Source organism: Dendrobium catenatum, unplaced genomic scaffold (genome assembly GCF_001605985.2).
Source record: "Dendrobium catenatum unplaced genomic scaffold, ASM160598v2 fragScaff_scaffold_211, whole genome shotgun sequence".
Classification (NCBI taxonomy): Eukaryota; Viridiplantae; Streptophyta; class Magnoliopsida; order Asparagales; family Orchidaceae; genus Dendrobium; species Dendrobium catenatum.
Window position 1 is genome coordinate 1,716,217 of NW_021318673.1, and position 11,345 is coordinate 1,727,561.

Consider the following 11,345-nt stretch of genomic DNA (forward strand, 5'->3'; position numbering starts at 1 on the left):
AGAAGTCCTATAGGTGACGTCTACAATAAGCTACAAATACTTAGTCACTAAGAGTCGGCACATGGAATATTGATTTCGAATAATGAGGTCAACAATGCCACTAATTTTCTGTGATCCTGCGTAGGAGGAATTAATCTTACGAAGAACAATAATCTTGATTAAAAATCAAAAAGCTAGAGATCTTTAAAATATCCTGCTCATCACAAACACGCACATGTGTCTGGTTGTGATACCCAACAGTCTTGCCAACGTAGAGAAGCCTAACATTTCCTCGAACTAGACTCAATACATCGTTGGGGACGACATGGTCGTAGAGAATGAAATCAGCTCACTCTATAGCCCAAACTACCTTGAGGATCAGTAGCTCCGGGTCTCCAGGCCTGGTTCCGACCAGCACCAAACTCCCTGGCCGCCCTCCTCCACCACCATCACCACTTGAGTTTTTGGCGGCTTTAAGGGTCTCTAGGAGTCGCTTCATCTCGATGAGCTGGAAAGCAATTTCGTTCTCCTTGTCACAAAGCAGCGACGAAAAGCGGGTCGCTAGGTCAGCGGTGCCATATGCCCAGATATATGTTTCACCTTTGTTTGCAGATATCGTATAAGATCTTTAAGCCTACAAATACACTAAAGAATGTTTTCATTCCTACAAAGGACAACAAGCTCCTACTGCAAAAATTTCATTGCAGAGATAGCTATTTGCATCTTCTTGTATGTTCTCCTCCTACCTACACCCACGGTATGTTTTGGCAATAAGCTGCATTTTTCCTTTTTTTTTTTCATATTAACAACTAATTTTATTTCCGGGCATAAATATTGAAGCTCTATTGTTTGAAAAGAAATTTCCTTTGGGTAGCTGGCATTTGGCTTCAGTTGAAAAGCATAAGGCTGGCTGATTTGGTTGATTCTGTAATCTATCAGGAAAAACATGGGAGATTTGAATCAAGCAATTGGGTTGGCATTGCTAGCGAAAATATGGCAATGTGAATTTTTTTTTGTCATTTTATAAGTAATATATTCATGAATTCTTAAGAATGGTCATTATATATTAATTCATGTTGGTAATGACCATTGTTTAGCTTCATGTATTCATTTTGTTGAGATATTTTCTCTTAAGAATATGGTGTCACCCTATGTATTCTACCTTAATTTTTGTTCATAAATGGTTCAATTATGATTTAATTAAACTTAATAGTCTAATTAACATTAGATTAATGATTAATTTTAATTTACAAATTTAATTACTAATGTTTAATAGTAAATTTGATGCAGTGCACTATAGCTTAAAAGGAAACGCGAGACACCATACTCTCCCCATATGGTCGATGGCTCAAGCAGTGAATCTTGCCATGAAGGTGGAAATGCAGCAGACACGGTTAGCCAAAAATTCTTATAATCGTCGGCATTGGCAGGAAGCTAGTGCGTCCGGGAAGGGTAGCAATCCTGCTATCAAAACAGCACCGGCTGTTGGCTCATCGGCTCAGGGTCCGCCCCAGAACCTCAGCTCCCCAGACCCCCGGATGCAATCAAAACCGAAAGTTATAGCCAAGGAAAATCCCTACGCCAAGCCTTCTACACTCAAATGCTTCCGTTGTTTCCAGCCCGGCCACAAGTCGAATGAGTGCCCACAGAGACAGCAAATTAATCTAGCCAAAGGTGAAGAGGGAGGAGACCCAGATGCTGACGACGTAAACCCAGATGGTGAGTCGGAAGATGTTCCCGCGGATGAGGGTGAGTCTCTAGTCTGTGTGTTAGAAAAGCTGCTATTGGCTCCACGACAGGCCGTTGATTCACAACGCCACTCCATTTTTAAAACCCGCTGTACTATAGGCGACAAAGTATGCGATCTTTTGATCGACAACGGATGTACTGAGAATGTGATTTCCAGGGCTGTAGTGCAAAGTTTACAGTTGAATACTACCAAGAATGCTCGCCCGTATAAGATCAGTTGGGTTAAGCGGGGAATGGATATCTTGGTCTCGGAATCGTGCCGGGTCACATTTTCCATAGGGAAGCAATATGTCTGTGAAGTTTTGTGTGACGTCCTCGATATGGACGTCTGTCACCTGATATTGGGAAGACCCTGGCAATTTGATGTGGGTGCAATATACGACTGTCGAACTAATGTGTATTCTTTCGAGTGGAAAGGACGTCGACTCCGGCTTCTACCCACAGTCACCGAAACAAAATCGCACCTGCCCCCGCAGCCCCGACAGTCCGCTGTTCAAATTGTTTCGGGGGCTGGACTCCTTCACTGCTGGAAGGAACAAGCTCCCATGTATGCATTGTTGGTAACTGAACAAAGCCAAGGATTACCACTCACTAAGTTGAACAGTGAGATTCACAATTTGCTACAGCAATACCGTGAGATTGCTCCCGACAATCTGCCTGATGAATTGCCGCCACTTCGGAGTATACAACATCAAATTGATCTAGTACCCGGTGCTGTGTTGCCAAACCTACCTCATTACAGGTTGAATCCAAAAGAACAGCTCATTCTCCAAGAGATAATTGATGATTTGCTGAAAAGACAATTCATACAAACCAGCTTGAGTCCCTGCGCTGTTCCGGCGTTACTTGTACCAAAAAAGGACGGGAGCTGGCGGATGTGTGTGGATAGTAGATCCATCAATAAAATCACAGTAAAATATAGATTCCCAGTTCCCCGTATCGAAGAATTGTTGGACAAGCTCACGGGGTCATCCATTTTTTCCAAGCTCGATCTGCGAAGTGGTTATCACCAGATCCGAATTCGGCCCGGAGATGAGTGGAAAACAGCATTCAAAACACCGCAAGGGTTATATGAATGGAAAGTCATGCCTTTTGGCTTGTGCAACGCACCATCCACTTTTATGAGAATGATGAATGAGATCTTGAAGCCCCATCTAGGAAAGATTTGTATCGTTTACTTTGACGATATCTTAGTTTACAGTAAATGTTGGGAAAGTCACTTGAAGCACCTCCAAACACTGTTTGATATTCTGAAACAGCAACGCCTATTCCTCAATCTTTCCAAATGCGAACTCGCCGTCCGAGAAGTCCATTTTCTTGGATTTATCATTGATGCCACTGGCGTTCGCATGGACCCTGCGAAGATTGCTGCTGTCCGTGACTGGCCATCTCCTACCTCATTTTTTGAAGTAAGAAGTTTTCACGGCATGGCAAATTTCTATCGGAAATTTATTCGAGGTTTCAGCGTATTAATAGCACCGGTGACTGATTGTCTAAAGACAAAGGAGTTTCGTTGGGGTACAGATCAGCAGCAGAGCTTTGAAGCCGTCAAACAAGCACTCATCTCGTCCCCTGTGTTGTCGTTACCTGACTTCGACAAGGTATTTACCGTCGAGACAGACGCATCCTCTGTGGGGATCGGAGCAGTTCTTTCGCAAGAAGGCAAACCTGTGGCGTTCTTCAGTGAAAAATTAAGTGACACTAGACAAAAATGGTCAGCCTACGAGCAAGAGCTATACGCTGTCATTCGAGCCTTAAAGCAATGGGAGATTTATTTGTTGCATCAAGACTTTGTATTGTGTAGCGACAACAAAGCTTTACAATATCTAAATAGCCAGAAGACTATGAACCGTATGCATGCACGGTGGCTGATATTCATTCAAAGATTCTCATTCTCGTTTCAACATAAGCCCGGCGTGAATAATCGCGTGGCCGACGCGCTTAGCAGGAAGAATTTTCTGCTCACTCAGTTACAGACAGAGACAACCGGCCTTGAATGTCTTAAGGAATTGTATGAAACAGATGCTGATTTCAAGGAAGCTTGGAAATCCTGCCTGGGAGCGCATCCAGCTGAAGGATATTCGGTAAGACATGGCTTTTTGTTTAAGTACAATTTACTATGTGTTCCTGTGTCGTCTTGGCGACAATTTATAATCAGGGAAGCTCATGGCGGAGGCTTAGCAGCACATGCGGGGCGAGACAAAACATTGAACCATGTTCAATCACAATTTTTCTGGCCAAGGTTGCGCCGGGATGTTATCCGATTAGTGGAGAGCTGTCCCATTTGTCAGATATATAAGGGAGGCGCTAACAACACCGGTCTCTATATGCCTCTTCCAGTTCCTGATTCAATCTGGGAAGACCTTAGCTTAGATTTCGTATTGGGACTTCCAAGAACTCGGCGAGGTCATGACTCTATCATGGTCGTCGTCGACAGATTTTCAAAAATGGCTCACTTCATTCCGTGTAAAAAGACTTCGAATGCTATGGCTATTGCACACGCCTTCTTTAACGAAATTGTCCGTTTACATGGCGTGCCTCGAAGTCTCACGTCGGATCGCGACGTAAAATTCATAAGCCATTTTTGGCGCGAATTGTGGAAACGTTTGGGCACTGACATTCGCCTTAGTTCCGCCTACCACCCCCAGACGGATGGCCAGACGGAGGTTGTCAACCGTACCTTAGGCAACTTACTGCGATGCCTTGTACAAGACCATCCGAAACAGTGGGAAGATGTGTTAGCTAGAGCCAAGTTTGCTTTTAACTCGATGACTAATCGCTCAACAGGAAAACCTCCATTTAACATTGTGTATACCAAGGCGCCAAATACGACTCTCGATGTTGCCATTTTGCCGAAATGCAAAGCCCCAGCTGCCACTTAGTTCACCGAGGACTATACTGACATGTTGGCGGAAATTAGACAACAAATTCTGAAGTCAAATCAGAAGTACAAGGAGACTATTGATCGTCGCCGCAGGCAGCGGCTCTTCAATGTAGGAGATTTGGTCATGGTCCGTCTGCGAAAGGAGCGTTTTCCGCCGGGAACTCATTCGAAGCTGATGCGTCGCAAAGTTGGGCCAGTACCTATCACTGCTAAGATCAATGATAATGCCTACATCGTCGCCTTACCATCAGACTTAAACATGTCTACAACATTTAATGTTTCAGACATAACTGCATATTCACCTCCTGATGATGCAATCATACACGTTAGCTCGTCGGAGTCGAGCTCTTCTGAAGCGGGGGAAGACTGATGCAGTGCACTATAGCTTAAAAGGAAACGCGAGACACCATACTCTCCCCAACGGTTTTGCTGACAGCCACGATGCTCTTTTCCATTTCTAGTTTTCACATACCCACTAGTTTTATTTTGCTGTATTTTTCGTTTATAGCATTTTCGTCTCTTCTGGAAGCAGATAGGAATTGCATATAGATGTGAGAACAGGGAGAAGAAGGCAGTCTCCTTTGTTTTTGAAAACCTCTTTTTACCAAAGCATAGTGAAGAACCTGAACATACAGAGTTCAGGCGTTACCCGGCATTGGTTGTCTTGTGCCTGTTCTGTTTATTTTTCCTTGCAGGTAGCCGACGTCCTATCGAGGAGGAGCTCAACGGCATCAAAATTGTTTTTTTTTTTGGGTTTTAAGAGAAATTATATTTTTGTTTGGGATATTTTTTTTATTGTTTTATGAAACAGTTTTTTAGTATTTTTTTGTTCGTATTTGAAAATTTATATTAAAAAGTTGTTTCATAAAGCATTAAGAAAGTTGTCTCAAACCAAACCTAAGTGGTGAAGCACAAACACTCCCAAACGCATCTATTTTTTAAGGCTTAATTACCCTTTGTGAGCGTAATTAATGCTTAATTAGCCTAAATATTAATTTGATTTAATCATATAATGTTATTAGATAATTAATCATAATAGAAAGCTATAACCCTTGATTTCTTCAACTAAATAGATTTTAGTAATTTCTTCAACTTCAAACATTCAGTCCTGTTTAATTGAATTTTAAATCATGTATTATATATAAATATACTATCATATTTACTTGAAAGGACTCAACAAAAATAGATTCAATGGACTCAACAAAATGAAATGATAATAAATGTTCATTTTAGTGCATAAATTGAGCATTCAAAGAAAGAAGTTTGTTGCGGGCTAGAATATACGCGGCGATAGAGTTTTAATTATTCGTCTTAGCGTTATACGTCTCGCGTATGCTCCCTTTGCTCTTTATCTCCCTCTCCCTCTTGCACACGAAACTCACACAAACCCTGTCTCTCCACTCCAATAGCCACACCAGCCCTCAAACTGACTCACTCGCGTGGACATCCAGATGTATAGCCCTATCGCCACCGTGATCGCCCGGATCCCTCTGCTCCACGCTTCTGATCCTAATGTATAGAACACCCAGAAATTTTTTTTTTCTTCTGTGAAACCTGAAAGTAAGTGCGCATAACCCTCTATGATTTCCATTTTTTGTTCTTTATACGGGCAAAACAACAGTTGCTAATTAGATTGTGGTTATTGCCAACACTTATTCATAATTTATTATATATATATATAATAATCTTTAAACCTTATCATTTTCTTTCGCTAATTTTTTTTAAACATATAGCCAACCCCACCGTCACGCCCGATATCCTGCTTCCAAACCTTATAATTTCCTTGAATATTTTATTCCATATGTTACTACTTGTAGCTTCACAAAAATCTCTTTGGCCTTTTCATGATATGCTAACGATTTGTAGATATAACTTGTAGTAACAAGGTGTTTCTTGTATATTATGCATGCCTTTATTATGACGCTATGTAAACTGGGGGAATAATAGGCTAAGCACGATCAACCAATATCTGGGTTTGTTTTTATGCTTGAGCTTAAATCTGATATATTATTCGATGTAGAGTTAGGCATCTGTTTAATGAATTAGTTGTCCTCTCCTTTTTTTTTTAATATGCGAGCATCCGACAAATTCGGCAAATTGAAATACTGACTTCAACTTATTTGAGTACAAATACAATTATCCCAATTATTTGTATCCAAATTATTTATATAAATTATTGTTATTGCATGTACGAAGCCCAGTCCGGAGACCCCATCCCGCGTGTAGACCGGTCGGTCTTTCCCTAGGGCCCCTGCCTGGTTCCGCCTTCAGCCCATGACATTAACCCATGTGAAGACTAGCGTGACCTGCACCTTGCCGCTGCCTCTGCCCGATCGAGCACAGCCCAGCCTCGAACCCTCCTGCCTGCGTAATTTGCCCACTTGAACCCGAACGCGAGCCCCTTGATTCAGTTGGATTCTTCTTCTTAAAACTATATAATTCTCTATCGTTGTGAATATTCCAGGATGCAACATTACTATATAATTCATAGTATATATATATACACACACACACACACACATTATTTGATCCTTCAATGACAATGTCTTCTTCTTTATCAAAATAACTAAACCAATCCAAAAATAAATGATTTGAGAGTGGCCGGGGCGGTAGTGGTGGGGAAGGCGAGTGGTGGTGGTGCCTAGCTATGTCACCATCTTTTCATTTACTTCAAGCAAAACATAAAAATTTTTAAAACCATTGCATTTGAATTACTTTACACTCTATATGCAAGCAACTAAATAGTCCCTAAGCTAATCTAGATTTACCTTCTAAATCTTTTTGAATTTTGACTGAAAACTTTCTTGGCCTCATTTTACAGTATTGCAAAAATGCTTTCAATCTATGACACATTCGAGTGTAGATATAACTCTTTAGTAGAGAATAACTCACATGTGCTTTTCAATATTCTTACTATTATCAATTTAGTAAAGTTGTACATTGTACTAAGAAATCATAACTCATAGCTCTTGTTGGAGATGAAATATGAAAAAATTGGGAAAGTTGAAGAGATATTTTGTATTCAAGGCAAAGAACCCTCTAATAAATACATAAATATGTAGTAATACCTAAATACAAAAACTAAAATAATTTGGTTATTTGTAGTTAACAAATGTGATAAATTATAATATATGATAAATATATTTATTATAAGACATAGGGTTAGAATTTAAATCATAAAATAAAAGTTTGATATTAAATATAAGGAAAAGTATAAGTCACTTTTATAATAGTAATAATATAGATTTACTTATTTCAATAAATATTGCTTGGGGAGTGAAATGGAGCAGTGATGTTTTAAGAAGAAGATGTCTAGCTTCTAATCAAAACAAGTTGTTTTCATCAAAACACAAATTTATATGAATAATCATAACAATTTGATCTAAATGTTGTAAGAAATTTGATATTTGGTAAACTTAAGCATCTAAATATTACAAGTTGTTTTCATTATATTTCTTATTTTGAGAATGTCTGAATGGAAAGGGAAGTAACAAAAAAGAAATCAAATTAAATCTATATGAGAATGGTAAGAGAGTGCCTTTTAAACCTTAGCATTAAGACATAGAATGATAATACATCATTAAAAATTGATCACATGAGGAAGATTTTGAAAAAAAAAAAAGCCTTATAAATCTTCTTCATCTACGACGTTGTTCCTCTAGGATCAGGAGCCATGATGGGAGCTCTCCAATCGTCTTCTTTGTGAAGAAGAGTTTTTAAAGGGTCGCTAAAGAAGATTCTTCACCTTCTTCTATGACGTTATTACTGTCAGATCGGGAGTCAGGACAGGAGGTTGCTGGTTTCCCAGAGGCCTTGACAGTTATTTTTAGATTGGGAGTCACGACTGGCACGTGGGTCGCTTTGTGAAGAAGAGTTTCTATGACGTTCCTATTGGATCGGGAGTCAAAACGGGAGGTTGCATTCACTATTCTTCTTTTTCATTTATTAATTTAATATCTATGTTCTGGAAGTGATTTTGCATTCACTGATATTCTTTTGCTTGTCAAACTCTCCCGCACTATCAAACTCCCACAAAACTTCTACAAATAATGCTTTGCATTCTCTTGTTCTGGCTCTGTGCAACCTTCTTGTTCTCCAGCAACTACTCTCCGGTGACAATCTGAGGTATCCTTTCGCGTTCTGCAGCAACACTCTTGTCCGACGGTGGTCTATTGGAACTTAATTATCGCTGATCGGTTGCAACTCCTTTCCAGAGGTCGTCTAAGGTTGTGATTGTTTTGATAAATGAAATCAGGTATCAGATTTGGGATTTTCTATGTTTTGAAGAGCACGAAAGTGGTTTTGCATTCACTAATTTTGCATTTGAACGAGTAACATTCACATAGTGGCTTTTCATTAACTAAGTTTGCATTTGAATAAGCACGTGCATTCACTATTCTTTTGTTAATTGGTGGAATGATTGTGTTGGACCGTTTGAGTAGTTCGTATTGGATTGGTGGCTAAATGCTTGTCTGGATGCTTTTAATTTGTTTAATTCTCTTATTTTCTTGCCTAGGTTAATTAAGACATTGCCTGTAGATATAAGCTAATTTTTTTATGGGAAACTCAATTTCTGTATCAAAGTAAATCAATATAAAGAAATTGAGAACTCATATCTGAGAACCACTCTGCTTAATAGCGTGCAGAGGATATAGTTATTAATCAGTAGGTTTCTTTTATGTTATTTTAGCTAACCTCATGGGGACGACTGATGAATACCTTTGCTGATTAAGGTACTTATATTCTAATAACTTGGAATACCTTTAAGTTCGTTGATATGAGCAATTTCTTATTGAATTGCCGTAAATTTTAAAAAAAATTATGTTTAAGATGCAGTTGAATATTAGCTTAAATAAATGTCAGTTTTTTCTTCTTTCTTGCAGTCATTTTGATTGATATGGCAAGAAGTTTTATTTCAAATTTTCAAATGAATAATAAAAAGAGATCATTTGCTAATTTAATCAGTACTATTGGATCATAAGAAGTCCTATTAAAAAAAAAAATAAGAAGTCCTATTAAACCAGCACAAATTTCGGCATAAAATATGCATTTCAAGCAATTCAGAAGTATCAAATGGCTTAGAGCTTTTTCTCAAGTCTATTTTCTATGCCTTGGAGCGTAATTCAATAAATATTTTTTAGAACAATTCTACAAATGATTGCAGTATTCCAGTACAACATTACATTTTGAATAATTTTAATCATCATCATATACTATCTATAATGAAAAACTTGGTAATATTTATTTTCATTTTTGACGGGTTTAAAATAAAGTAGGTAGACATATCCATCATTTCTTCTCTATAATGAGAGTCTTGTAACTTAACATTCTTTGCTATATTTTTTTCTTGGCATTATTGAGGCCTCAATTGAATGCTAGATGTGAAGAAATTAAATCTTATATTCTTCTAAATTTGTCTTTTTTTGTGTTATGAACTTATCTTTTTCTCCGTTTTAACTATTAAACTTTTTTCCATCACAAAACTTATTTGATTATTGATACTAGCTTTAGCCTATCTTTATTCAGACATTGTCTTAAAGAGCAACTTCAAGCATGGAGGAGGTTGCCAAAACTTGACAAGGAATTAGCCATATGTAAGTATATCTCTATTGTGTTGGTGCGGATCACTCTTGCAATTGAGTTGCATGGTTAAGTTATCATGCTATTCTTCTCTTTTTGCTGCTGTTCTTTTGTTTCTTTGTTTTCAATTTGCTTTATTTCAGGTTTACAAAGACATAAATGTAGTAGAATAGCTTGTTAGAAGACCTGAGAGGGCTGGCTTTAAAGTCATAAACCTTATAATAGTCACTTCTAGATGAAGGGAAGCTGACATCAAGATTAGGCGTGCTTGATTTGCAAATAGCTTGTGAAGTTACATCAATTGTTTTTTTTTTTTTTTTTTCTTTGCTTGATAGACTAAACTTCTATGGATTTTTTCATAGAAGACTAAAAGGTACACATGCTCCGACCTCTGACAGCCAAGCAACATCACACAGCTGAAATAATCTCAATCGTTCATTCCTAACAACCAAACCTAATTCCAATACACGTGTAAAGGAAAACGCCTCTATATGCACTCTGTACTCACTCAATTCTAATATAGAGGAATGAAAAAAGTAGTTTGTCTCTTTCTACATTAAGTATACTATAAAGGTAAGCAATCAAACATATAGCAGTAAACATTTCTTTATGGTATCAAAGTCAGCGTCAGGCATAAAAAGTCGAACACATACCTATGGTACAATCTTCATCGTCCTAAATAGGAGACCAGCTACAGATCATTTAGTTGATAGCTGCACTATCCCAACATCACGCAAAATTTGTCATCTCCAATGCAAGACAATTGTACCAACCCAACTTTCAAATGATAATTACCCCATATGGAGATCTCAAGTGCTCAAGCTGCTCTAAGCCATTGGATTTGCTAGCTTCGTTGAATCTACAGCAAAAACAACACCCTATTTATCACAATCATTGGAAGGTATGGCCACCACCAACCCCAAATATAATGAATGGGTTCTCATAGATCAAGCTGCTCTATTCTCCACAAAATTCTTCATCTCGACTCCTTGGCTATTTTGCTTACCATAGAAAGATGCATGTAAGCTTCAAATTGATCCGGAAACATTCAACTCAAGAAGTTTAACATCTCCATGAAACAACTCACCATGACCGAATACGTTTTCGAAATCAAAACATTGGTAGACAAAATCACAATCACAGGAGCCAACAT

The 11,345-nt window shown here is 38.4% G+C and overlaps 1 long non-coding RNA gene across 1 annotated transcript; it reads left to right on the plus strand.

Annotated features, from left to right (window-relative positions):
* The first annotated feature begins 207 nt into the window (after positions 1 to 207).
* On the plus strand, positions 208 to 10,746 carry LOC110101199. Its single transcript, XR_003700076.1, has 3 exons — positions 208 to 736; positions 8,275 to 8,867; positions 10,139 to 10,746. It is a non-coding gene; the product is annotated as an uncharacterized LOC110101199 (long non-coding RNA).
* Positions 10,747 to 11,345: the final 599 nt, after the last annotated feature.